The 26739-nt window shown below is 52.0% G+C and overlaps 1 long non-coding RNA gene across 1 annotated transcript in view; it reads right to left on the reverse strand.

The window, feature by feature from the left end:
* LOC121350468 overlaps positions 1-26446 on the reverse strand; it is a 53534-nt gene extending 27088 nt beyond the window's left edge. The window contains exons 1-2 of the long non-coding RNA XR_005954674.1: positions 26298-26446; positions 23892-24064 (exon numbers count right to left, since the gene is read on the reverse strand). This is a non-coding gene — a long non-coding RNA (uncharacterized LOC121350468). The remainder of the gene's footprint in view (positions 1-23891; positions 24065-26297) is intronic.
* Positions 26447-26739: the final 293 nt, after the last annotated feature.

Below are 26739 nucleotides of genomic sequence, written 5' to 3' on the forward strand. Positions count from 1 at the left end.
CATGTGCAGCTGTGTCCCTGCAGCACTCCCAGAGCCTTCAGCTGGACAGCAGCTCCAACACCACTCACACAGCAAGAGGCCCTGCCTGGAGGGATTTAGAGCCTGTGCAGATACAGCAGGAGTGGGGATGAGAAAACAAAACAAAGCCAAAACAAACCCAGGTCAGGAGAGAGGAAGGCAGCTCGCTGCAGGGCAGCAAGCAGAACATGCTGTGTGCTCCCTCTCCACTGCCCGAGGCGCTCATCTGCAACCATTCCTGCTGGAGGCTGGAGCACAAGTGTGGCTTCCGGGCACCAGGGCAAAGAAACCCCCGTGAGAAGGGAGGAGAGGCCAGAAGAACCAGCCAAAACAGGCTGGTTTGGTTTTGCATGAACTCTACCCACCCTTCACCTTCAGGGACACTTCCTGCCCTTGCCACAAGTAACAAGCACATATAATTGAAGGAAAACATCATTTCCCAGAGCACTTCTGATCTGTATTATCCATGCTCATTACAAGCTGTGAGGCACGCTCTGGTCTCCATCAGCTCCCAGCAAACAGGAAAGTGCAGCACAGGGATAAGGGGCAGAACTGCTGCTGGGAATGCATAAAACCAAACCAAAACCACTTAGTAGCTCTTGAAGGACCTGCAAAGACACATGGGTTTGTGCTCAGGCCAGGATATCAAAGCCCTAGGGCATTTGCACAGCCCAAGTTGCTTCCTTGAGCTTATCCAAAAGAGTAAATTTAACTGGGCAGTCCTGGGGCATCGGCGCCAGAGCTCAATTCTCATCTATTGACTTTGTGGGGTTTTGTCCTGCTCTCCTCTAGGTTGCCTCCTAACGCTGGCAACAGTACCTCACTGGTCAGTCTGACAAAATGAGTCCTTGGAAAAAAGAAGAAGTTTTTCCTCCTTTTCAGTCATTTTCTTAAATTTGTGGCTGGGGGTGGGGGGGGGGGGGGTGGTGTTCTTATTTTGGTGTTTTTGGTTTTGTTTTTGTTGTTGTTTTTGTTTTTGGTTTTTTGCCATTACACATGGAGTTAGTTGCTACTAAGCTTCTTCTGCTTCTACTCTGCTGCCATGGCTGGCTGGAGCCTCCCGGGAGGTGACTGGACAGACACATGGGATGCAGGCCACTTCACTGTCTCACCCCAGCACCTCACAGCTCCTCCCCACTTGGAGAATTTTCAAAAAGGTGTTCAGGGACCACATTTCACCAGCTCATTGTAGAAAGGTCCTATGCTCAGCAGCAAGGCATTATTAGAAAAGCAGCAAAAAAGCAGATAAGTAAGAAGACTTAAGAGGAAAAAAATTGCTTTGGCAGCACATTCAAGGTCCCTCTCTCCAGAAGAGCCATGAAGATCCAGAAGGGATGCTGCAAACAGCCCACATGCTAAAATCAGATTTTTTTTTTTTTTTTTTTTTTTTTTTTTTTTTTTTCTTTAATAGCATTAGCCTCAATCAAGGAAGCAGAAGAGGGCTGGCCGACCTGGACAGAGAGTAACTGCAGATAGAACTACCCCCAGCAGTGTTGTTTTCCTCTCAGGGATGATGGGAGACACAGATCTGGAAACATCACCCACCTCCGAGTCATCTCCTGCAGCTGCTGTGACAAATGTGGGGACAGATGGGGAAAGAGTGATGGGAAGCAGCAGTGACAGGCTGCAGCAACACACCACCTTCCTTTAAACAGCCTCTCTGTGTGGAGAATCAGGGTCCTGCTTGCTTCATATTCACCCCTACCCAAAAACCATCTCCCACTCACTCAAACCTCACCCCCCTCCTCTCTCCAGCCCTTTTTGCTCCTTTTCTTCCTTCCCTGCTCCCATCAGGGCCAGGAAACTCTCTGTTTCAGCACCTTCCCTTTGTGAATTATGTGATTTATACCTGGTAAACTATAAGGTATTGGAGAGGATCCAAGACTGCAGGAAGCATATCTGCCTTGGCAAAGACAAGAAACAGAGGAAGAAACTGGATGGGAACTAGATGGGCTCTTCCTTCACCTGGCGCCCCAACCTCTCTTTTCCAAGCCGTGTGATTTATCTCTCTCCGGACCATCTCTGCAGGAACCAGGTCCATTACAGAAATTAAAATGTGCTGCTGCCAGCAGCTGGCAAGATCAAACCCTCAGCACGCCTGTCCCCTCCAAGCAGGGATGGCAGACACCACGGAGCTGGCAGCCAAGTGCATGAGGAGCCAAGTGCTCTTGGCACCTCAGAGGAGGTGCCAAGAGCAGCTCCTGCACTGTGCCCCGGTGGGCCACTGGCTCTGAAGCCTGCTGGCCAGTGGCACGACTCAGAGGGCCAGGCAGCTGCCAGTCTGAAGCTGGATTTTGGCACAGCCAGGCTTCCAGGAGCAAACACAGAGCTGCCACTCCATTGCTTGCAACGCACGGCATAAGCACATCCAAGGTGTTAGAGAGGCATCAGATGCTTCAACACTGAGACCCAGTTTGGGGTGCAGGAGGAGAAAACCCTTTCCCTTCTCCCCACAGCTTCCCTTCCTAGGGAAATATCGCCAGTAAGAATATGCCTGAATCAAGGAGAGATTAATCTCCCAGGACAAATAACCACCACAGGAGGATGGTGGCTGCAGGTACTGCTAGAACGTGTGACCAGCCAAGAGATCCTTCCTCAAAAGAAAGGCTTTAGCTTCACTCACACAAGAGGAGCCCTAGAAGAGGCAGTTTGATGTCTCATTGACTGCAAACGCATCAAGGTCATTATCATTCCCTACAAAAATCTTTGTTGCTCATGTATTCCAAATGATAACACGAGAGCATTCAATCTTGAAGACGTTTGTGCTCTGAGCTGGTGACAGCTCTGGAGAAAGCACAGGAATAAATGCCTGGGGAAGCGTATTAGAAGGGCTCAGAGCTGGCAAGGCAGGCACAAACTTCTCCTGAGCAAGATGAGCTCAGTCAGGCATTTCTGACTGAAACAAGAAGAGGGAAATGCAGCCCATGCTGGGAGGAGACGAATTCCAGGTGCCCCATCCCAGCCCCATGCAGCAGCACGTTGCTCCCTAGGACCAGCACTCCTCAACCCAAGACACTGAAGGCATCACTGCACAGCCCAAAAACTGCTGCAAAGGCAAAACCTCACAGCCACACACAGCAGCACTTACTTGCACACACAAGCAGCTGTAGGAGAGGGAGAGGAGGTTTGTGAGCAGAAAAATGTTGGAATACATCATAAAACAGCCCATGGATTTTTGTCATTACATACAAGGTGGCCCTTAAAAGTCAGGGAATGCAGTCCTGAAGGCTCAGGTCTTCATGGCCACAGCAAGACCACAAAAGCCTTAAAACCAAGGTGCCTTAAAACTCCCACTGTTTCCTTGATGCAGAGAATGCAGAAGATGTGCACAGACCCTAGCCTTAACAGTAGGACAAGGTGCCCTTGTGCACTCAAGCACTAAAACAGGAGCTTGTTCCACCTGAGCTTCTGCTGGCCTAAGGTCTTGAAAAACCAAAGCACAGATAAGAAACTACCAGCTTTGGCAGGGTATCAGGCTATTTTGTTTTTCAATGAATTTCCTGCAAACAGACTCCTTGCTGGCACTTTCTGTCGCTTAAGACAAAAGAATGGAAGTTATCGTCTGGACAGTCAGAGTACTGCCATGCCAACAATCAGCCTAATCCCTCTGATTAGAAGAGGATTTGGAAAAAGAAAAAAACCAAACCAGGAAGGGAGATTTGCTTACTTCCTTCCTCAGTATTTCAAATTAACCCACTTTGTGCTGTGCCACAAGGTAACCTTTTACCAGGTTGTCCTCAGCCCAGCCAGACATGACAGGGCACTGAGCACTCTATCTAGGGCCAGATAACTAATTCTGAAGTGCCTCTGACCATGCCCTGTTAAAGGGATCACAGCAATCTGCCCACACAACAGCAATATCCTCCTGCACATCACCTGGGAGAGCCCGGGGTGACTGGATCTGAGCCCTGACCTCCCAGTGCCCTTTCAAACCTTCTGCACTCTGCTCCCTGCATTGCCATGATACTCTTGCTCCCGGTCACAAGGAGCCTGCCAGGATTGCTGATCAGCTGCTTGATCTGCTTAAGAGGGGAAGATCAAAGCACACCAACCAGCTCCTTTGCAGCTTGTGCCATTTCTGTCCTACGCCTCTCAGTTCTCAGGGAAGCACCAGGGTCAGGCAGGTGCAGGTAGCACTGGCTGGGCTTACCATGCCTGTACCCCTGGAGCTGGAAGATGCTGGAGAAACGTGGCATCTTTGCAATCAAATCAAAATCCAAATTCCCAATCCAAATGTGGGAAACAGCAAAAGGAAAAGTGAAAGTACCCTTTGGCAGGTCCCCTTCTCCCAGGAAAGGTCACTTGGGCCAGCAGATGCAGGGAGGCGTCAGAGTGGGGCTCTCCATCAGCTGTTGACAGCACAGACACTTCATCTTCCGCCAGCAGGAACGTCTGGGCAGCCCTGCATAAGCTCCTTGGGTACTCTGGACCATCACCAAGTGACAGTTCATCCTCATTCTCCCATCCTTGCCAGCCTTCTGACCATCTACTCCTTAAATAGCTTGGATCGTTTCAAAGAGATGGTACAAGGAACAAGAGGTTAAAAAAAAAATTTTCTCCCTCCCTCACCTGCCTGTGCAGCATCTCGGTCTGAGGCTCTGGGTCAAACAGCCTCCTTCAGTTCAAGGCAGATGGAATCTGTGATTTTTAAGTGACCATCTGTGACCCAGAGCTGCAGCGTGGAGAGAGTGGATGCAGACCTGCATCTTAAGTAGATTGGATTTTGTATTACACTTACACAGCACAGGCAGCAGAGAGATCCCCCAAAGGCTTCACAGCCAGATGTAACAGCAATGTGCAAGGCTTAATGCCATGCAGGGAACATGCTCTCCACTGGCTGCTCAGACCCTGCCCCACCGTGGGGAGCACGAGCCAGCAGGTCCTTTGTTTTTTCTGTAAGGAAAGAGCTACAGCCACTCGGGTTTTGGCTGTCCAAAAGAATGTAGGCACACTGCTACCAAAGAGACAATGCACCAATCTACAGGCTAGGTCCTGGTTAGGGTTATCCTAACCTGAAAGCACCGAACCAGCCCGCCATGATCTGTACAAGGAGCAAGAGCTGGGGATCAGATCAGCTGGGGAGCAACACCAAAACACTCCCATCTGCCCCAGCTTCACGGCCAGGGAAGCACAACGGCAGAGCTGGGAGCACTCAGCATCTTTCCTGCTAGTGTTTCCCCTCTGGATAAAACGCAGTTCATCTCTGCTCTGCAAACATCCCTGCGCCTCACTGCCCTGGCCAAGGGCTGTGTTCTGCAGCTCAAGGGCAAGCAGATGGTAGAAAGCCACACTTGCAGCGGGAGCAGAGCAGGAAGCCTTTGAATCAGGCTACAAATGCCATACAGCCAGGCTGCTCCAACTGGCAAGCCCTTTGCCGTGCTTAAGTGGAGTCATTGCCTCCCAGCACCTGAACATTGCCTTCAATTTACACATGACGACAGTAATTAGCACCTCATCTCCAATGGAATAAGGCTGGATGATCAATTTAGCTACCACAACCTTATTCCATCCCCAGCACAACTTTCTGCCATGACAAAGTCACTCAAGACCCTTTTCTTCCTGATCACAAGAGGACTGCCAAAGGCTCACCAGAACTGGTACTGCCAGTTCATGGGTTCTCCTTCTGAACTTAAAGTTGTGTAGACAAATCTGTGAGGTATTTTTCAGGCTGAGGTGTTGACATTTTATTTGCCCAGTATGAGCACCCTCAGTTTCTTTATTGCAGAGGTTGAACAAAGGAGCAAGAACAGAAAGGGATAGGGAAAACCTCTGTGAGGGGCAGCTGGGATGTTCCTGATCTTAGAGCTGTCACGCATCAGCGCTGAAGATGCTCAACCAGATTACTGTCATACAGCATAAAACCTGTACCTGGATATGCTTGACAAGGCATGTCTGGGCAGAGGAGGGATGCAGCATGAAGCTGGGGTGCACAGCATCACCCAGGCTCCTCACAGCACAGAGCCTTGCTGGAGGGCACCTTGCAGCTGCAGGTACAGAGACACAGACTTTGCAGTGGTGAGGGACAAGTTTCCCACTGAACCCTGAGAGCAGCTGAGCTCCCACAGAAAGAGGGACAAAAAGCCAGCTCAGCCAGGTCCTCAGCTCTTCCCAAGAGTGGGTGGGTGGGGTGGTGATGCTGTGGGTGATCACGACTTGCTTTCCTAGAATCAATGCCCTTAGACAAACTCACAGCAGAGGGGAAAGAAAAAAAAAAGCTCTTTACTTTTGAGACTGTCAAAGGCTGGAGTTATAGCACATACTCACCCTGTTGTTACACCATTCCTTGCATGTCCAGTACTGTCCACTGCCAGGGACAGAACCCCAGGACATTTGGCTGCACTGACCAAGCCATTCTCAAGGAATAAGCCAGCCTAAAGCATGCAGCAGGAAAGCACTGAGGCAGATATTTTGATTCACATTTGCAAGGGCTTTTGACAGGAGCAAAGAAAGAACATTTTAAGCATTCCTTTCAGCCAGCATGCATCCCGGCCCATGAGACTTTTCCTAGGGCAAGGCACAAGAACAATCTCTTTGAAATCAAGGGCTCCTTTGTCACCCTGCTGCAAGCCATTTGACCTTCAGAGTCAGAAGGAAGCTCGTATCACTAGTGGTTTGATGGGCCTGGGTTGGGAGCGAGCCCAGGCACTCGAGAAGGACCACAGCCCGGCTGCCAACCCCAGCATCTCAGCATGGAGATAAACAGACCCCGAGCCTGAGCACTCAGCTCTGGGAACACTTGTTTCGACTCAGCACATTTCCTCTGACAGCCCGACGCAGAAGGTCACTCAGACCAGCTTTCCATGTACAAGACATATCCTTGCCAAGAAAGAAAAGTCCCAGGCCAGGCTGTGCTGCAGGTGTCCAGAGAAGGTTTAGGCCTTTGAAACAGGCTTCACTTCACCAACAGTATCTTCCCATTTCTTTTAACTGCATCAATCCCCCCTGCCCTCCCTGCTCTGAGGAGGGAGATTGCACACTCCTCTTCATTCATTCACTGCTCTCCCTGTAATTGCCCCACCTTGAATATTTGTAGTTCTCTTCCCTGCATCTAACTACAGAGGTATTTATTAGGGAGCACAGGGCTTCTGAATGATACATGGAGACAGCTGGTCCCACAAGGGGCAAGAGGCAGCAGAGCTTCTGCCCTAAAATTCACCAAGTACCCTGGTGCAGCCTTTTGAGAACTGCTTGCTATAGGCAAGCTCTCCCCCACACCAGAAACCTCGACAGAGCTAGAGCTAACATGAGTTGCTATTGCTGTGACACGTCTGACCTGCAGCTGTGCTGCCAGGGACTGCTCTCCCCATGGACCCTGCTTCCTGTTCTGCACCAAGGTGGGACCACAGCACCTCCGAGCCACTGCAGAGCCCAGCCAGCATCCAAAATGCTGTGGCTTCTCCCAGCTTTCAGCTGCCAGGCCCTATCAGAGGATCACAAGCCAGCTGAAACTCTGAACGTGTCTCAGGCATCAGTGTATTTGCACACAGGAGTTGCTTGCTGGTGCATGAAGAACAAGAAGGGACACTGAGCCCCAAGACAGGGTTCACTCCCCAGCACTAACCCAGCTACCCCAATTCCCACACCCCACTACTGCTTTTTACCTGATGCAAGATAAAAAACAAATCTGGGATAACACCAGCCCAGCCAATATTCTCCTTCAATCCTGGCCTGCAAAGACCCAAACCATGGCAATAACAACAGTTTTTACAAGGAGACGGGAAGAATCTGAGCATCAGGCACCAGCCAGAAGGAAGTCATGGCTACATGGGCACCGCAGAGAGCTGATCTTGGACGGAGCCAGCGTGAGCAAGGCACGGGTCAGCGTGAGCAAGGCACACGCTGGCTGGCACGCCAGCTTCTCCAGAAAAGGGAAATGTGTGACAGATGCAGCGTGTTTATGCAGCAGAACGGCCACTGCCGCTCCCACAGAGCCCTGTCAGTCTGTCTGCACACAGGCACACCTCAGGCCTGTGTGTGTGTCCTTCCCAGCCTAGCCAGGCAGCGAGGTGTTACAATACACATACAACTAATTCAATTACTAGGAAAAAAAAAATAATAAAGAATTAGGGCACACAGCCTGTGATTAAGAATTTCTTTCTCAACATGCTGGCAACATGCCTGCAATTACCGAGCCCTTGATTCTCTAAATTCCCCGGAGATCAACAGCACCTGATACCAGCATGTCCTCAGGTCTTTCATAACCCAGAAAGCCGCTCTCCCACCCTGCTGTTTCAACACTGGTGAGATTTTTCACACCTTGCAGCTCAGAAACACTTAAACCTCGGACATCCAGCCCGGCAGGTCACACCAGATTCGCTGGAGTAATTGGCAGCACAGGTGGGCTGCAGCTGACACAAGCCAGGGCAAAAGTACTCTCATTAAAAGCAGCAAAGCAAGACCACGCTCGGTGCGATGGGAGGGAAATTGCTTCTCACACCGAGTCTGCCGAGCCAGCCACCAGGAGCACTGCGAAGGCGAGAGCTAGAGCAGCTCTCCCTCTAACAAGATCCCCCAGAAATGCGAGTGATGGCCAAGGTAGCTGCGCGAAGGCAGGGCAAGAGGCTGGGGAGAGCCAGATGGCTTTTCCCAGCCAATAACCCCAGGTGCCATGGGGTTAAATCAATGCGTGAAGCTATTAAAGGGGGTGGAAGTGTTTTAACACGGCTGAGTGAAATTCCTCACACTTTTAAGTCGACAAGGACGCCATTGGGGCTTAATGGGCTGGCACAACCCGTCCCATTACAGGTCGTTAACACGCACGGGAGCCTTGGGAAGAAGGGCAATTAGGGTTCCCCCCTAACTCTGCAAGAGGGACTCCCTCCCCAGCTTTGAATCCCACCAATTGCGAAGAGGGATCCTGGAAGAGGCCATCCCCTCGTCTAGCCTCTGCGCTTTCTCCACCTGGGAGGAGCACACACACCTTGCAGGAGATTGAGCTCTCAGCAGGCTGAAGGGGCAGAAAAATGGTCCCCACAGCAAAGGACAGCGCCAGAAGTTCCTAACACAACTCCTCTGCTGGACAACACTGCTCTGCCCCATTTTCCTGCCTCCAGACTCAGGGCTGAGGAGCCACTGACCCTCACACACCTAGCAGCAGGAACAAGGAGATACCAACAAAGCATCTGTGCTGTAGAAGCAGTGGGCTGCTTCCCAGAGGTGACGGGGCAGTGCTGGGAGCACTGCAGCCCTCAGTTTCTGCCATATCGAGTACGGTGTTTCCAGCCCAGAAATAAAGTTAAGACCTCTCAGGAACTTAATAGGTATACACTGGTTACAAGAAAACACTAACTAAAGCTGAAGTAAAAGGAAAAGCAAAAAGACTGCATTACTACCTAAACCACCTTTCTCTGCTGTTCTCCAGACATCCCTGGGGAGGGCAAGCAGTTCTGTTGGTTTGGTGGGGTGGGAACCCCGAGGCTGCAGACCTGGAACTAAAAGTGGGACAGAAGTGGCCCCCAAATGTGGCTGCCAGCTTCTCCCACGCAGCCAGCTGTGGGGAGGGTCTGAAATACTGATCTGCTGAATAGACTTTACAAATTCAGAAACAAGAACAATCCAGAGCATCAATGCTCAACCCAGAGCCGAGGACAAGCTGGGAAATGCTCTGGGTGGCTGCAGGAAGCATTGTGGATGGGAGAGAGAGACCACCCGTGGGGAGAATGCCTGGAACAGTCCCCAAAAAAGTGAAGAAAAATCCTACAATGCAGAGTGAAGACAGCCTTGGACACTATTATTTGGCAAATAATGACTTTACTGTGATGGAACTGATAGGTTTTTTTTTTCTTCCCTCCCATAAGAGGGTCCAAAGCTCCACAGAGACTATAATAAGAAACAAGCTCAAAGGGTCTGCTTCCTTCAAATACCTATTCCTTTGGGCTTCCAGCCCTGCCCACAATCTAAACATCCCCAACACATGCAGCCCATCAGGGCTTTGGTCTCTCACAGGTGGTGCTTCCCTTCCTTGCCTGTCCCAAGAGTGGGGTAAGATCTTTGCAGTACCACAATTCACCATGGGCAGTGACGCAGCTCTGCACTTGCATCAATCCAGCCAGGACTCGGCTCCAGCTCTTTTCCTCCTCCTCTGTGCTCAAATACCACCAAATATTGAGAAGACCTCGCTCAGAGCCCTTTGGTGGCTGTGTGGAGTGGTTGCAGCAGTCTAAGTCTGACTTCTCCTCATGGAGACATAGCTGTCACTTCCAGTTCAGCCCAGGACAAGCCAATTTACCAGTTCAGTCTCCACTATTTGCTCACCCTGACCATCATGGTGCTTCCCTGGCTCAAGGACACCACATGTAACACCACTCCACCCCTCTGACTGCACCCAGCTCCTCCAGGCTCCCACTTTTGCCCATGCCCTTCATTGCAGCTGCCTTCCTTGGGCAAACAGACCCTGCTCAGACCTCTCCAGCCTCCAGCTGCAGATACTCCCCTCTTTGCATGCTCCTCCAAGTCTCTTCCCAGCATCCCCTTTCCCCCAAAGTGCTGCTTACCAACAGTGGCGTGGCTCCTGAAGGTGCCCGTGGAATTGCCCAATATTTAGTTACCAATCACTTTGTACTTTTCTCCCATCATCCTACTAGGAGCCCCAGGAACACCTACAGCAGTACCAACCCAGCTTCAGGTTTGCTTTGATGCCTCAGCAAGGACCAAGCAACTGCTGTGAATCCACTTGCAATGACTTCTACCTCACCTGCACCAGGGCTGGTGTGTACTAAAAGCAGAGTTTAGGGGAACAGCCCAGCAGGGTTCCCAGCCAGGAACAGCTTGCAAGCTGATGTCTCATCCCTGCCTCTGGCTGGGGAAGGGCAGAAACACCTGCAAACCCCAGAGTAGAAACAAACAAACAAATAAACAATTCCAAGCAATTTATTTTCTTGCTGTCCCCGTCTTGCATGGGGACAGACCCAACTGGAAAGGACCTCAATGACACACCTAGTGTATGCCTTACATCCCTGGAAGCCACCCCAACAGGCAGGGCTGGAACAAGCAGCATTAGGAGACATCCAAGCCCCTTCCAGAAATCCAGGAGAGGAGCTGAAGCCCCTTGGAGAGAGGAGTGTTCGAGCAGACAGGAGCCACATCTTGCAGCAAACAATTTGATGTTGAGCTATTGGCACAGGTTGCTCAGGGAAGCTGTGGCTGCCCCATCCCTGGAAATGTTCAAGGCCAGGCTGGATGGGGCTCTGAGCAACCTGGGATAGTGCAAGGAAACCCTGCTCATGAAACGGGGGTGGAATGAGGTGATCTTTAACGTCCCTTCTATCCCAAACTGTTCTATGATTTTGTGATTTTGCTCTGCAAAGACCAGGGTGAGCCCAGCCTGCAAAGGCTCCAGGGTGGTCTCACAGTGCTGTTTTCTGCCAGAGCTGGAGCTTGAAGACATCACAAGGGCATGGGATTCTTCCCATCACCGCCCCCAAGGAGACGTTACCTGGCCTCTTGCGATTGCAGATGTTCAACAGAGAGAGAAACCACAACAGGGCAGTTGAAGGGACATGGGGCACTGCTCTAACCCTGTTTTTTTCCTTGCTCACACAGGAAGCACTGCTGAAGAAGCTCATGGCCAGGTCTGTTCCCCCTGTTGCCGCCATGCCGCAGCGCTGCCCGAGGAGTGCAGACCACTTCCCTGCCTGATCCACCATGCAACATTTGTTTTATCTTACAAATAAGACACTGGCAGGTCTTATTTGTAAGATGATGAAGTGGTCTGAAACCTTCCACACACATGTCAATTAGATGCTCCAAATCCCGGGCTCAGAGCAGGGTCAAGTGCGTGGTGTGCTGTGCTCCGCCGCGTGCTCCCGCGTCAGCCGGGCTCCTCGGTGGGATGTCTGAGGAGCGCTGCTTGTTTTCATGGCTCACAAGGAATTGGCTTAAAACAGGGAGGGGGGCTGGAAATAAAAGTCTAGGTTTTTTTTTTTGTTTTAAACAGGGAGGGCAGACGTGTAACAGTCTCACAACTTCAAGCTGTTTTGATCCAGCCAGCCCCCTCTCTGCTGAGTTCTGTCAGGAGACAGGCACAAAGCACCAATTAAAGACGAGTTATGCTTTTTCTGTCAAGCAAAAAAGAAATGGGGGGGGGGGGGGGAGGGGGGGGGAAGATGATGGGAATGGGGGAGAAGAAATCCAGCCCTGGAGTAATTTTGCTTTCAAAGCAAGCTGTCAAGGCAGCCCCCTCTCTTCCCATCTCCCACAGAAGAAGAGCAAGGGAGCACCCGCGCGCCTGCTGCGGACGTGTGGCATCAGTCACCAGTCACTTGGCATATCAGGCCAAGCCGTGCCCTCGCTTTCCCCCAGGCATCTGTCAAAGCCCGTGACAGGGAGCCAGAGCAGCAGATTTTTAGTGAAGATGGGCTGAGCACAAGCCCCACCAGCTCTGATGACAAGCATCCCCACTTATGAGCAATTAGACTGGGAACAAAACAAAACAAAAGCAGCAAGGACTCAGGGCACTGACTAGCTCATGTGGCCACAACACCAGCTCTGTTTTTCCATGGTAGAGGCATGCACAGCCAGCACAAGCATGCAAACCCTGCCTCTTCTGCCATATAGGTTACCATGTTTGAAGGCTCCCTGCAGCTCTCTTGGCTCGCAGCTGAGCTCAGGACAGAGAGCTGAGAGCTTCCCACACTTCCCACACAAGGCTACCTGCTTTGGCAGCACACTGCCAAGGAGCCACAGCATGGACACAGCAAGCTCTCCATCACCTTGGGCTAGTACCATCACCTTTGAATCTACCTTGAGCACTTGCAAGCCATTCCTGGGTCTCATCCAGCAAGCACCAGTCCTGCAGCTGGACAGATTAAGATGATTACAAAGGTCCCTCTGAGCTTTATTGTTGTATGAGGAAGATAAATAGCAAGGACAAGCCCTTCTAGGGTGAAAAAGGGCAGGCATTTTGGCACTGCACAAGCACCAACCCCAGCTTTAATAACCTATCAGTTTCTTTAGCACAGCACCCTTTGCAGAACCCATTGGTACTGATTATGGCATCAGCTTCACTCCCACTTCTTCTTTCCTGGGCTTTCTGAAAGCCTCAGCTAATTACAGCAGCAAAGTCACCCACAGGAGATAACGCACACCCTCATTTCAACAGAGTGGCACTCGTGCTGGGCTGACTGCTCCCAGGGAGGGGATATCCTCTGCCTGCTTGGCAGGACTCAGTCTTCTGGGCTGGATCCATCCCACAGTCAGCCCAGAGGAGGAGGGGAGAGCATCCCTACTCCAGTCTAGGTCTGCTTGGGCTGGCTGCACACACTCCCAGCGCGCTTGCAAGTGCCCTGCTCATTAGCATGGGGTCACTCAGCTGCAGCAGGGCACAAGGACCACTTGGCTATTGCAACACTGCTCACGTCCACTGCTGTGGAAGTGTTGAATTTCTTTTAAGAGCCCTGAAGATCTCGGTTTGAATTTAAGGGAGGAAAAAAAAAAACAAACATCTCACAAAGAATTGCAGGATCTCTGTAAATATACCAGAGGAAAAAAGAAAGTGAATCTTTGAGCCTCTTGACCTTGACAATGTCCTTATAATTACAAGACTATTTATTTTCAGTTAAACCCCAACTATTGAACAGACAGTGTCGAGTTGGTTTTTTCCTGAGCAGGTGATTATCCTGCCTGACTAATCTAATGAAAATTATCAGGAGGCTACTGACCTCCTGCTACACACACTAAATAATGCACAAAGCTTCAGGATCAGACAGGCAAATCATAACCCTGCCTTATCTTAATCACTTTCTATACAGCTCCAGGCCTGTTCCACTCCTGGTTGGCTGTGCTAGCCAAATGCTATCTCAGTGGAAACCACAGCAGAGCCAGCCCTGAGAACTGCACAGCAGAAAGTTACCTCCTTAAGATTTATTTTTGTAAAAGCCAAGAGCTGCAGAGGCAGATATATTTAGTCTTTAAGCTGCTGTCTGACTCCTGAGCTTACAGTGTGAGCCGGTGGTCCCCTGGTACCTGGCTTTGGGAAAAGCAGTACTTTCCTGCTTCTTTGAGGCAGGGTACAAGGAAGGTAAGTCTGGGGGAAAAAAAAAAAAAGGTGCACAAAGGGGCTCATTGTTCCAGATAGGTAAAGCAACCTTTCCACTCCATCCTCCTGGAACTTTGTGTCAGTCTACCCCTGCAAACAGGACTGCCCACAGCTTCTAAAAATGCCACAACATGGCATGAGGACTAGGGTAAAGCAAGAGGAGCCAACAATGGGGATGCTCTGTCCCCAGCTCAGCGCCTGAGGATCTGCAGCAAACCTGTCCCACTCTTTGCAGCATCACTCTCCTTCAGAGAGACAAGTGCAGCAGCTGGAAGAGATAAAAGACTACAAATATCAATTAAGGAGCATAGAACTAAAGAAGGAGACATTAAAAAAGAAGTTATCACATACTCTCCACACAGACTTGGCTTGAACAGCACCCACAGCTAGACAAATAAAATGCATTGGGGTGACTTCAAGCCTAAAATAAGTTTCCACTTGGGAATCTACAGAGAACAGTGGAAAAACACTGCTAAAGGACAAACTGACTAATTTTTACACGCCCTGCTTCCCTACATAGAACCCCAGCTAAAACACCAGAGAGAGGAGAGGGAGAGGGAGAGGGAGAGGAGAGGAGAGGAGAGACCCCTCTTACCACCCAGCCTGACCTTGCTGCCTCATCCTCAGCACCCATCCTGTGTGGTTCTTCAGACTTCCTGCTACAGGAGCTCCCAGATCCCCTCCCATCACTGCTGCAGCCAGGAGCTTCACCTCGCAGCCTTCACAAGCTGTTGACAGCCTCAGCAGCCTGCTCCTGCCCTGCAAGGCTCTCCCCATCCACAAAACACCTGGCTGATCCTCCCACCCCAGGAGTCCTGAGACACTTTTCTCCAGCTGGGGAGGTGCGAAGCACAATGTGGGTGGACAGCATTCCTCATATTTTTAAATGGCCCTTTCTTCCCATCTTATGACCTTTCAGAAGAAGAGGGGCAGTTTCTTCTGAAGTGAGCTGAAAAAAAGCCCAGGGTGGTTTTAGGCATGACAGAAGAGGGAGCAAGAGAAAGCATAGAAAGACGGGCAGGAAATAGCACAAGCTTCAGCTTTGGGAAAATACCAGCTAACACATGCAAGGAAAATGATCCATAGCAGAGATATTCAAAGGGAAGCAAAAATCTGGGAAAAATTAATGTCCACAGCAGCAATTGTTGGGGGGACAGCGATCAGGCAGGGCTTTCAAACTGAGCAGTACTGAGACAGAGGCTCTACCCAGAGCAGATCCCAATTGTGCAGATAGAAGGGTTCAGCACTACTGCTCTGTGGGCATGGCCATGCCCAGAGGTGTCTCCAGAGAGATGATCCGCAGTCCCACGGAGCCTGGTCACGCCATCTGGACACGGGATGGCTAAAAGGGTTAACTTTCCAGGACACAGCAAAAGGAAAGATCCTGTGCTTTACGTCTCAGTTTTAGAGAGCTGCCTGTTGCTGAGGCATCTGAGCTGCTTCTGGAAAGGAGTTAGAACAATAAATAAATTCCTCCATCTCCTAGCCTGGTGACAAGAGCAACCTCTGGCTTTTCTGGTCACTGAAGCCAGTGCTATAAGTGGTTGTGTCACAGAGCCTTGCTCTATCCACACAGCCTGACTCTGCCCCAAAAAGCCAAGGTGCAGGTCAGTTTGTGTCTCTGCTGTCTAGCAGCTACTTGGTATCCCCCACAGGCACAGCTGGGCTTGCCAGAGGGCCACTGGCTGGGTCAAACTGGTAGCACCCCACTGAGTTATGGGGAACCTCTTGAACTGCCATTCTTGCTGAAAGATGCTGCTCAGGGACAGCTGAGACAGGCACTGTGCAGGGTCTGGTGAATGTAAAGTGGAAGTGAGAGGCAGGCAAAATCCAGAGAGCTACAGCTGTCTCAGGATTGACTTTGTCACTGTGCCTGCCCAGGGAGGAGCCTTGCACAAGAGGAAGGGATGGAGTTGAAACCACATTGCACAAAACCCTCAAAAATGCTCCCAGGACTAAAGCTGGAGCTGGCTGCTGGTGCTGGGAACAAGGGATGGCTCTGGCTCCAGCTCCAGCACCTTCAGCCACCCCTGGCTCTCTATTCCAGAGCAGGGTAAGCACCATCCTCTTCTCATACCAGGAAACAGGCACTGAGCCTTCCTGCTCACACCGTGGCAGGAGGTTGTGACTGCCTGGGAGGGACTGCGACACACCAGAGCTTGCAAATTCATGTTCTGGGGAGGTTTCTCCACTCCCCAAGCTGACTTCCAGCTGGAGACACGTCTGTGCTTGTCCCCAGGGCAGACAGCAGCAAGAGGCATCTTCTGGTGCCGCTCCCCACTAGCAGAGCACAGCGAAGTGTTGGAGTGACTGCCTCCAGGGACACGGGAGCAATTTCCTCACCGCACACACAAGGACAGTGCTCGCCTTCCTTGCTGAAGCCCAGTGGGTGAGAGGCTGATTAGTGCCACTCATCCTGACTGTCTTAGGACAGACACCCAGCCTGCTGGGACTCTGCTGAGAGCCCACCAGCCCATGGCACACATGCCTGCCTCTGAGACCTAGGTCAGACCCAGGCTTAGGAGGAAGAAGGGTTTGCCTGCAAGCCTCTACCACTGCCCTCTCCACCCCAACACATCTTTTTCAGTGCAAGCCTGGCTCTGTCTGCTGTTTCTGAACTGCTGCTGCTAACTGAGCCTAGAATGGCCTGATCAACAGGGAGAAGAAGGAAGCTAAAATCTGTTTCTTTTCTCCTGTCCACCAGCAAAGCTGTTGCTCCAGCCCCCACACGTGAATGCCAGTGATGGGAGGCAGGAGGAACCCAGCTGGACTCCTCCAAGGCAGGGATGGAGCAGAGCAAGCTGTTGCTGGGCCAGCACTTAGGAGAAAAGAATCTTCAGCTTGACAACTCAGCAAATTTGATTTGAAACCGGCAAGAGAGAAAAAAAGTAAAGCCTTTAAATGTCATCTTAGGCTTGACTGCCAGAAGCACTACAGACAGACAGACAGATAGACAGATAAGCACAGTGCTGCACAAAGAGCCGGATGCCCTACTTTGATCTACTCAAGTGTTTACTAATGTGTCCCACAGCTGGCAGGAGCTGTTAGCAACTCAAGAAATCTGGTTTTCTGCCACTAGCTCTACTCTGGGACCTCAAGGAAATCCCAAAGCCACTCCAGGTTTCAGCTTCACCTCTTTGAAGGCAATGATGCTTGCCTCCAACCCCTAGTGGTGGCAAGGTTAAAGGCTGACCCTGGTAATGTACCACAGCAAACAGCCTTGGGGAACCCTCCAAGCCTAATCACAGATGTGCAGTGAATTAAACCTCTAGTTTGGGTCCAACACCCTAAGACAGGCCAGTTCAATTCCTTGGGAGAGGCAAAGTCAAAATCATCAACACAAATCCTTTGCCACTGGCTCTTTTGTAAGTCATGCCATCATCTCCTTCCTTCCTCTGGAAGGAACTGGGGAGATACCAGGTCCATTTGTGCAGAAATGGCTCTCCCCTGTGCCTAAGGCAGCCCTGCTTGGGAAAAAACACCACCACTTCTGGCCTGACCAGAGGTACAGATTTACCAAAACTAGGAGGCACAAATGCTGCATGCTCCTGAAGTCGAGGACCCACCATGGCTGTTGGGGAAATTCCTCTTCATCCTCGCTTTGCAGTTGAACAAGCTAGGGTGAAGCTGGAACTGCTGATCCAGATCAAAGAGGGCTGGGGGAGAGCAGATGTGTCTGTACAGCAAAAAGCAGTTTGCAGGGTAGGGATGATCAGTGATCCCCATTCCAGTCCTCCCCCCATCTAAACAAGCCCCAAAAACATGGTGTGCCTCAGCATTGCTGGAAGATGGCAACACACACAAAACTGGAGCCCAGCAGGCAAACGTGCAAGTGGGAATGACTGATGATAGCTTGTTGGACTTCTGAAGGATGGACACCTTCACTGAGAGTCGTCAGGTGCATGCCTGGAATGTCCTCAGCACTCAGGTTTCACTGATCTCAAACTTCATTTTCTGGCAAAACAACTCCAACTGCAGATACAAGGGAGGAGTCTCCAAAATGGTCAGGAAGTTGGGACATTACAGAAATGCCACATCAAAAGGGCAAGGGGCTTCTGCCAGGTGGCACAGCACATCTGAGGCACAGCCAAAAATACTGTCCAAAAATACTGACATCTGTCCCTCCTGCACAGATGTCAGCATTAGCTGGTGCTCTGAGCCCTGTCATAGCACTTACTTTCATGCACAAAACTAGACTCGCCAGCATACCCAATGGGCCTGTCAAACTAATCACGTTAGGAGAACTGGAAACACACCAGCAGCAAGAGCCGGCCCCTGCTCCAGAGCCCTTGCAGAAATCACGCGTCCAGGAGACGGAAAAGCCTCTGTCGTTCCCGTAACCAGGTCAATAAAAGCACAGACAACTCCATCCAGAGAGAGACTTTTTTTACCAATCACAAGAAGGAGCAGCTTCAGCTCCCCCGACTGCAAATAGGTGGGCAGGCACAAAGAGGCGGCGCGGAATCGTGTCTGTGCAACACGTGTGGGCAATCGGCCGCCCCGCACATGGCCGGGGTATGGGGCAGGAGGAAACCGCTCTGAACCCAGCCGGGAGAAACAGCGGCGGCAGCTCGGGGTGACTGCTCCCACCCCCACCAGCTGGGCTCCCAAATCCAGCAGCCTCCCACCCATATGTGTGTCTGGCGTGCTGGGGAGAGACTACAGGCTAGACAAGGGTTTCAAAGCGGAGAGGTCCCAGGCAGCTTTGAATGGCCTTGGATTCACGGAGTGACAGTAACCCTCCCCTCTGGGGGGAGTAAAAATGCCCAAAATGAACTTCAACCTGGTTCCTCAAGAACAAAACAGTCCCGTCCCCAATCCCACAGTTATCTGAGGGTGCACTTTACTGTAACACTATTATTTCTAGAGCTCTTGTTAAGTGAGAAGCCCAGAGGACTGGACAGAGCTTTTTTTGATCGAATTTCAGAGCACCAGCAGCCTTTTGTTGTCTTTCCTTCCTTTTAACATATTTATTTTTCAAGCCCTCAGTTCAGTGGCACAGAGGAGGGTAAATCACACATTGGTGGTGAAGTCTAGCACAGGCTGCCTCTCCTTTGCATCTGAAAACCACACTCTAACCACAAGAAAGGATGTGTCCTCATTATCACCAGCATTTTTAGGCCTTAGGCAAAAGGACTGTGGTGCAGAGTGTACCCAGAGCAAAAGCAGAGATAAGGTTGTTTTATTATACATGATACTCTTTGAACTCACAACCAAATCTCGTACCTGGCACCAAAGTACCCAAACCAGGCTGGTTCCCCAGGCAGGAGGGCAGCAGTGCAGAGCCCTCCTTCTGTGCTGATCAGCTTGTGATGCCACAGCACAGGGAGCAGCCCCCCACCCATCACCTATAACACAGCACCCTAAAATGCAGCGTGGCCCCTGCAGCACTGGGACACCAGGGCACTAGCACAGGGAGAGCTGCCTGGGTCAGCCCTGTGTCCTCCAAGTTACCAGACCCACTCCCCAAGTTATTTGCACATGTGCTCCAGAGTCTGGGAATGCCAGAGACCAGGAGCAGTAGGAAAACACCAGGCTGCAACTTTGTGAACAAAATGAATTCACTGGCTTAACACCCACATAATTAAAAGCAGGCGCATCCCTCGGTGACTGTTAGCACAGGAGTGTGCCTGGTTGTGTTTGCATTTGGGGGACTGCAATACCACCTACACAAGCAAAGAGACTCCCTTTGCAGAGCCAGGCTCCTCATAGCACTGACGAAAAACACAGGGAACATCCTCGCCCCAGGATCCAGTTCATTTCCCATTGACACAGGAGTAACAGCAGCTCCCTCCTGCCAAGGAGGTCTGAGCTACCCACTGCTCTCTCCCGGCAATTCAGAGAGCTCTGACAGCCATGGGGACCTCAGCCCTGAGAGAGGAGAGCATTCTTTTGCTCACTGCTGCTGAGCATGGCAATGGGCCCTGCTCTCCACGCTCATCCACCAGCCACCTCCCTGGCTTCAGGTGGCTCCTACTGGCTCTTGGCACCACTGCTGGGAATGGGCAACTCCCACTCTCCTCTCCTCACAGGGCTGACTGAACAATGGTTCTGATAGATGAACAACAGGCAGCGAGAGCAGCCCCAGTGGGAGCAACCCCCAGCCCCACTCTCAAAAGGGAAACAACCACCCACCACCCAGGTGTGGTCCAGGCTGCAAGGTCCTTCCAATATCAGGGAAAAGCCTTCGCAGGAGCCTTTCCCTCTTACCCAGCACTTCTTGTACTGCTCCCCGCACCAGTTCCCCCTCACAGGGTGTGTTGCATAGTATTTAAATACAACCAGGTCTGGGCAAGCCAGATTTCAGTTGATCCCATGTCCCCTCTGTCAGGCAATGCTAAGAACGGGGTCACGATTCCTCCACCAGCTGTTAGCACAGCATCACTTAATGCAAATCCTCACAGCCCTCCTCCTCCAGCCTCCCCCAGGCGGAGAGCAGCAGAAAGTGATCCCCCTCAGGGAAAAGAAAGGAGATTTCCCACATAGTGGGCACCAGTATTAATTCTTCCAACTGCTGCAGGCTTTCCTTTCATTCTGTGACTTTATGAACATCACTCTGTGTTGGCAGCAGCCCCGGAGGGTATCACAAGTCACCTGAAAGGAAAAGAGCCTCTTCAAGCATCTGGGCTGCCTCTGAGTCGGAGGGCGGCAGCTCTGGCCGTGCACGGCCACACCGACCAGACAGCTCACAGCCCCGGCCCTGGATCAGCCATGCCTCAAGGGGGCTTTGATAACATCTTTAGGGTGTCATGGCTAATTAGAGCCCTGACTATACCCTCTAATTAGGTAACACTTTCAGACAAATCACCCTGTCCTCTTCAAACCACTTCACACCTCCAGACGCATCCCTAATTGACTTGAAAGTTGACTCGGCACTTCTTCCCGGACCTCCTTCCAATTCACAAGGCAGTTCAAAATAAATAAACCCCTGCTCCTCGGTCCTGTCTCAGAACCCAGCTGGGGAATTGCCCTCACATCCGCACAGGCACGCACCTGCACGACCCGACACAGAACCTCCATCACAGGCACAAAGCAAACGCTCTGAGGCAGCGGCAGCCCCGTCCTCCTCTGATCTCTCCTTTCTACCCATGCTAGTGCTACTTCCAACAACAGCCAGCAAAGCTTTTTCTCGGAGTACAGGAGTGTTTGCGATGCATCAGTGTCCTACTAAAAATATTGCCCGGGGGCTCGCGAGAGAAGCACGGCTCCAGCAAAGGAGCCTGGTATCTGGCAACGGAAGGCATTAGAAAAAACCCTAACCATTGAGAAATTAATATGCCAGAATGATATCAAGTGCCAACATTTCAATCCAGAAGCTTGACTTCTGCTTTCATTACCTAATGAGTAAGCTGAAATTATCCAAATGTTTTCAGTTTCCCAACAGCACAAGATTTGAAGTAGATAGGCAAACCCCCCACCACCATCATAACTGCAAACATGCTGAACAAAAACTATCAAAATTCATAGAAGATAAATACTGAGCCCTTAAAAGCCTGCCATGAGAACAATGTCTCTTTATTTGCTTTCTGTGAGGTTTGTTATAACAAGAGAGAAAGACTCCAGTATACAGTGCTTTAATATATATATATACATGCATTCACAGCTGGAATAATAGATTTTAAGGACTCAGGACAATATTACAGCTGGATGTATGCAGAAATGCGTAAACATATCCTTCAAAAACAAATCCTTTGCACCCCACCCAGATATGTAGATGGACACATATATAATACACACACACACACACACTCCATGTTTCAGATCGATCAGAACCATTCATTAAATCAGACTCTCTAAAGTTTCTGCTGCTTTGGGAAAACATGACCCTGAGGAGACATCATGCATGAATTTAACAACCAGCAGAAAATGAAACCATAACACGCTGCATCTTGAAAGCCAGCCCTGAATCTAACTTAATCCCTGCTCTGGACAACGCCTCTAGAGAGGCATTAAAACCATGCTAAGGTGTTTTCCTGGATTTCCCAGATTCCCCGGAGATTCCCTGGCACTCCGGCTGCATCCACCTCCTCGCTTCGGGGATGTTTCCGGCTGACCGCATCCATTCCTACTCCTGCTGCTTCCACGGCCAGTGAGGGACAGACCCAGGAGAGAGCTGCGTCCTGCCCTGGCAGCGGGACGAGTCACCGGGACAGCTCGTGGGGTTTAACACTCGTAATCCTACAGAACGCGCGGGGGAATGATGTACGGGGCTTGAAGGGTCAAGAGCAGCTTTGCATCCTCCTTTCCCATCCCCAACAAAGGAATTCCAGCAGATCTCGTGCCCCCTAGTGTCATCCTGGCGAACGGACCGACACCGGGAGCCGCCAAGCACCGGGTACCACCTGGCCCGGGCGGCACCCTTGCTTATCCCGCCGTGAAGAAGCCGCCGTGTCCCGCTGGCACCGAGAGCACAGCAAAACGCCATTCCCAACAGTTCATGCAAGGGACAGCGTGAGCTCGCTGTCCTTCCCCAGCACCCCGGGGTAGCCACAGCCCACCAGGCGTCCCCATGCCCAGCACGGAGCCACCTCCGCTCTGCTCTGGAGGAGCCCCCGCAAGATCGGGCCCTGCCGCAGATAGCCCGAACGGTGTCCCTGGAGGAGGGCCAAGAGGAGGAGGCAGAGAGCATCTGCAGTGGACACTGTCCAGAATACAACTCCTCCTAAAAATAGACGGATCCTGGAAGGGCACGGCCCTTCCAGGGAATGCTCATGCTCCGTCCTAGGAGCTTAGGGTTTGGCATGATAAAACTTCAAAGTGCACGAATGCAAGGCACTTTGTTACCCTGTTTCTTCCCCATGAGAGCACCTGTGGCATCAGGCTCTGGCTACGGGCATGAGAAACAAGGAACAAAATCAACACAGAACCCAGCATCCCCATGTGCCAGCCTGCTCTGACCAAAGATCCAGCAACTCCTCGGAAAATGCCCGTGCCAGCTGCAACACTAACGAGTGCAACCACACCCCACACACAGAGCACCTAAACAAGAGCTGTGTGCTGGAAAGGTGCATAGGAAATGTGCATGCACGTGCCTCAGTTTCCCCATCTGCCCAGCTTACCCTCTCTTATTTTCCTCATCCCTCCTGTTCAGCTGTTAGTTCTTGTGGGAAGAGGCACCCCAGGAATGCACCTAGACCACCGGCCCCTTCCAGCATCTCATACCAGCATGCAACCAAACCTCAGTAACCCATCACCAAAATTTGGAGGAATTCTCCCCAGGGCACTGACCTGAGTATGCTGCTTTCTTCTGCAACACCGAGCAGGGACTATAGCTTAGAATAATGGGGAAGTAACTCAGTTCAGTGCTGACAAAGCATCACAAGCCCCAGCGGGGTGGGAGGGGAGGAGGTGTCCTTCCCTCACACTGCCATGCCTGGTATACATCATGTTTAGGGCCAGGCATACGTCACTAACACAAAATGGACAAATTGGAGGGATTTCAGAAAAATGAGCGACAAAAATTATCAGGAGGCAGGAGGGATTGATTTACAAGGGGAGATTAAAAAAGCTGCGATCAGCCTAGCTGGGCTGAGCAAGTGCTGACTGCAAGAAGCAGTTGGATGCTAATCTGCAAATGGGATGAAAACAATATGGGCAAGAGTAATTTAGCATCTTCATCAGTACTGGGATGAAATGAGGGGGAACTCAGGGCTGAGTAGACAGGGAAAAAACCCAAACCAACCTGAAAACTCCCTGCCTAGTTATGCATGACACTCAAAGTCCCCAGAACTCACTCTGCCTCGGGCAAGGACCCCGGGGAGCAAGAGAGCCTGTACACACACACACACACACACACACACACACACACACACACAGCCCTTTCCCACCCCTGACTCACACTCAGGAAAGCAGAAGGGCTGCCACGATAGCTGGAGAGGATGGAGGCTTCACGCTTGCAGGGGAGCAGTGGAGAGCGAAGGCTAGAGCTGGCCGTAGCGGTGGGAAGGTCCCCGCAGAAGGATGCTTTTGCACTCCTGGGTCTTCACAGGGGAAAGGTGCTGAGATGGCTTCCTGCAAAGTGGCAGGAGTGAGCTCAGCTGCGAGCACTCAGATATTTACACACAAACAGCACATTACTCAGCAACTCTCATTTGTCAGGCATAATGGCAGCGGCAGCAGTAATAAACGACAGAGCTGAGAGACAGGCTCCCCAGGCGCACACCCAGCCCCAGACTGAGCTGGAGCAGGATGCATGTCTCCAGCTTGCAGGGAATTAAATGAGAGTGGCCAGGAGCTGGGGCTTGCACCCACAAAACTCCTGCTGCCGGCTTCAGAGAGTCAGTCACGTCTCCAAAAAGCTAAGCCTTAGCTTCACAGTTATTTGAGTGTGTGTGTGCACCACAAGCTTTGTGGCTCTGAGAGGTATCAGGGCTTTTCCCAAGTCCAGAAGCTGCTGAACACCTTTCAGGGGAAAGGGGATGCAGAGTCCTGGCACAATGGGGTCCTCTTGGGGTAAATCAGACCAAAGATAATGTACAGTCATTAGATCATGGCTTGGCTTGCTCTGACAAGAGGCTCTGATAAACTTATCTTGAGGAGCTGTCACAAGGAAGACTGCCAGGCAAGAGGCTCTCATTTCTAAAGCTCAGCCTGTCTTGGGAAAGTCCTCCTGGTGCAGTGAGCCCCAGAGAGTTCTGGTCCCAGGACCTGGTCTCAGCGTGCTGCCTGGCCAGACAGGAGCATCCCTTGCACGTCTCCAGACATCACAGCAAAGCTCTAACTCCTCACGGAGGGGCAAGGCAGGGATCTGGGAGCAAGAACGGCTGCTCCCACATATTTGCACATTTTGCAGAAAGCAGCCAATATCAGTGCCTCGCTGCCTGAACACACAGCCAGTGGGACTAGCAGCAGCATGTGCAGGTCCTGTCCCTCACACAAGTACACAACGTGGTGTGCTGAGAGGGGGCACAGTCAGTGAAATTCACTAAATCTGAGGAGACGTCAGCAAGTTTCCGAAAAAAAGCAATCCGAGGAAAGGACCTCCTCAACCATCCCACAAATTAAAACACAAAGAGATGGGGAAAAGAAACTGAACAGTTTTGCAGGCAATCCCCTTTCTGTAACCTGTGCTCTGAACAGACCCTGCACGTGTGTCCGTAAACTTGGGGTGGGGAACTTAAGAGAGTAAAGAAGTGCCGATCGTTATACCAAAAAAAAGTTTAGTGGTTAAAGAAACAACTGCCAGAGGAGCCAGGAAAGCTGGAACATGCAGACCTGGTTCTGTCCTCAGTGAAGACACCACAAATTGGCTCACGAGCTGACTGGAGTCACAACTCGTTTTCAGGATTGCAGTGGGGGAAGTCACCAAGATGTGGAAATGTCAGGGAGTTTTGAGCAGCATAGGGATCGGTGTGTATTATGCAATTCTGGAAAGCAGCCGTTGTACTCACGCTCGGGATGAACTGTCTGCCTAGCCCAGGGAGAGCAGTTCCCCAGAAGCACCATGCAGACACTTTTCTTATAAAATCACACTTCAGAAAAAAAAAAAAAATTAAAAACAAGGAAAAAAAAAAAAAAAAGAAAAAAATAAAATCTGCACTGCCACAACAGGAAAGAAGGCAGGTTGCGCCTTTGAAGAGACGAAGAAGACTGCTCTCCCGCCCAGGAAATCCACGGACTCCGGTTTACAAAGAGCCGCCCCGCAGTTCCAGCCGCTCCAGCCCCGTGCACTGCCGCAGGGAGAACTCATCCCTCCCAGCCCTCAACCTGGTGCCGGCCGCTATGCCCTCCCGGCCGGGCAGGAGACGGGGGTCCCACCGGGCAGAGGACAGGGGTTCCACCGGGCAGGAGACGGGGGTCCCGCCGGGCAGGGGACGGGGGTCCCACCGGGCAGGGGACGGGGGTCCCGCCGCCGCGCCCCGATGCGGACCCGCTGTCTCGGAGGGTGCGGGGACGCGCCGTCCCCTTGCCCCCCATCTCTCCCGCCGGGAACACGCGCACGGCGGGGCAGGAAAGTAAGCTGCCCAAATTGGATCCTCCCGGGGGGGTGGACGCGCGGCCCACGTCGGGGAGCGGACACACGCGGGCGCTGGAAAGGTGCGCGGCTGCGGGGCGGGAGGGAACACAAGACCGGGAGCGAATGCGGGGGAAGAAAGCGTTCCCCCCCGCCTTCCTTTCCGCCTCCCTCGGCGGCGGGCCCCACGGCTCGCCTCCGCTGACCCCCGTGCCCGCACGCCGCCTCCCCCGTCCCGTGGGTGGGGGTACATCCCGTGCCGCCCTCCGGCCCCGGCCGCCCGGTACTCACGGCGCCTTCCTTGCCGCCGCTCCCGGCGCTACCCCATGCAACCACCGGCTGCTTCTGCACCGGCTCGGGGGCTATAAGCTCTTTTAAACTCCAGCACATAACCCATGTGACCGCAGAAGCCACTGGTAAGGAGCGCCGGGGAGCCAGCGATGAGCTCAGCCCGCACCCCCCGGCACAGCGCCGGGGACGCGCTCCCGGCCCCGCCGCGCCGCGCGCACCCGCCCGCAACCACACACGCACACACACACACACACAGGCTCACAAACACAAACACACGCACGCACACCCACACACGCACCCCCCACAGCCACACGCTGGTCCACGCCCCTGCGGACACGCCGCCGCCGCCTCCTCCCTCCCCACGGATGCTGAGCCGGAGGGAGGCACCGCGCACACGCGCGCCCCACCGACCCCCGTGCGATTGCACACTCGTGGAAGCACC

Source organism: Pyrgilauda ruficollis, unplaced genomic scaffold (genome assembly GCF_017590135.1).
Source record: "Pyrgilauda ruficollis isolate IOZ18807 unplaced genomic scaffold, ASM1759013v1 scaffold155, whole genome shotgun sequence".
NCBI lineage: Eukaryota > Metazoa > Chordata > Aves > Passeriformes > Passeridae > Pyrgilauda > Pyrgilauda ruficollis.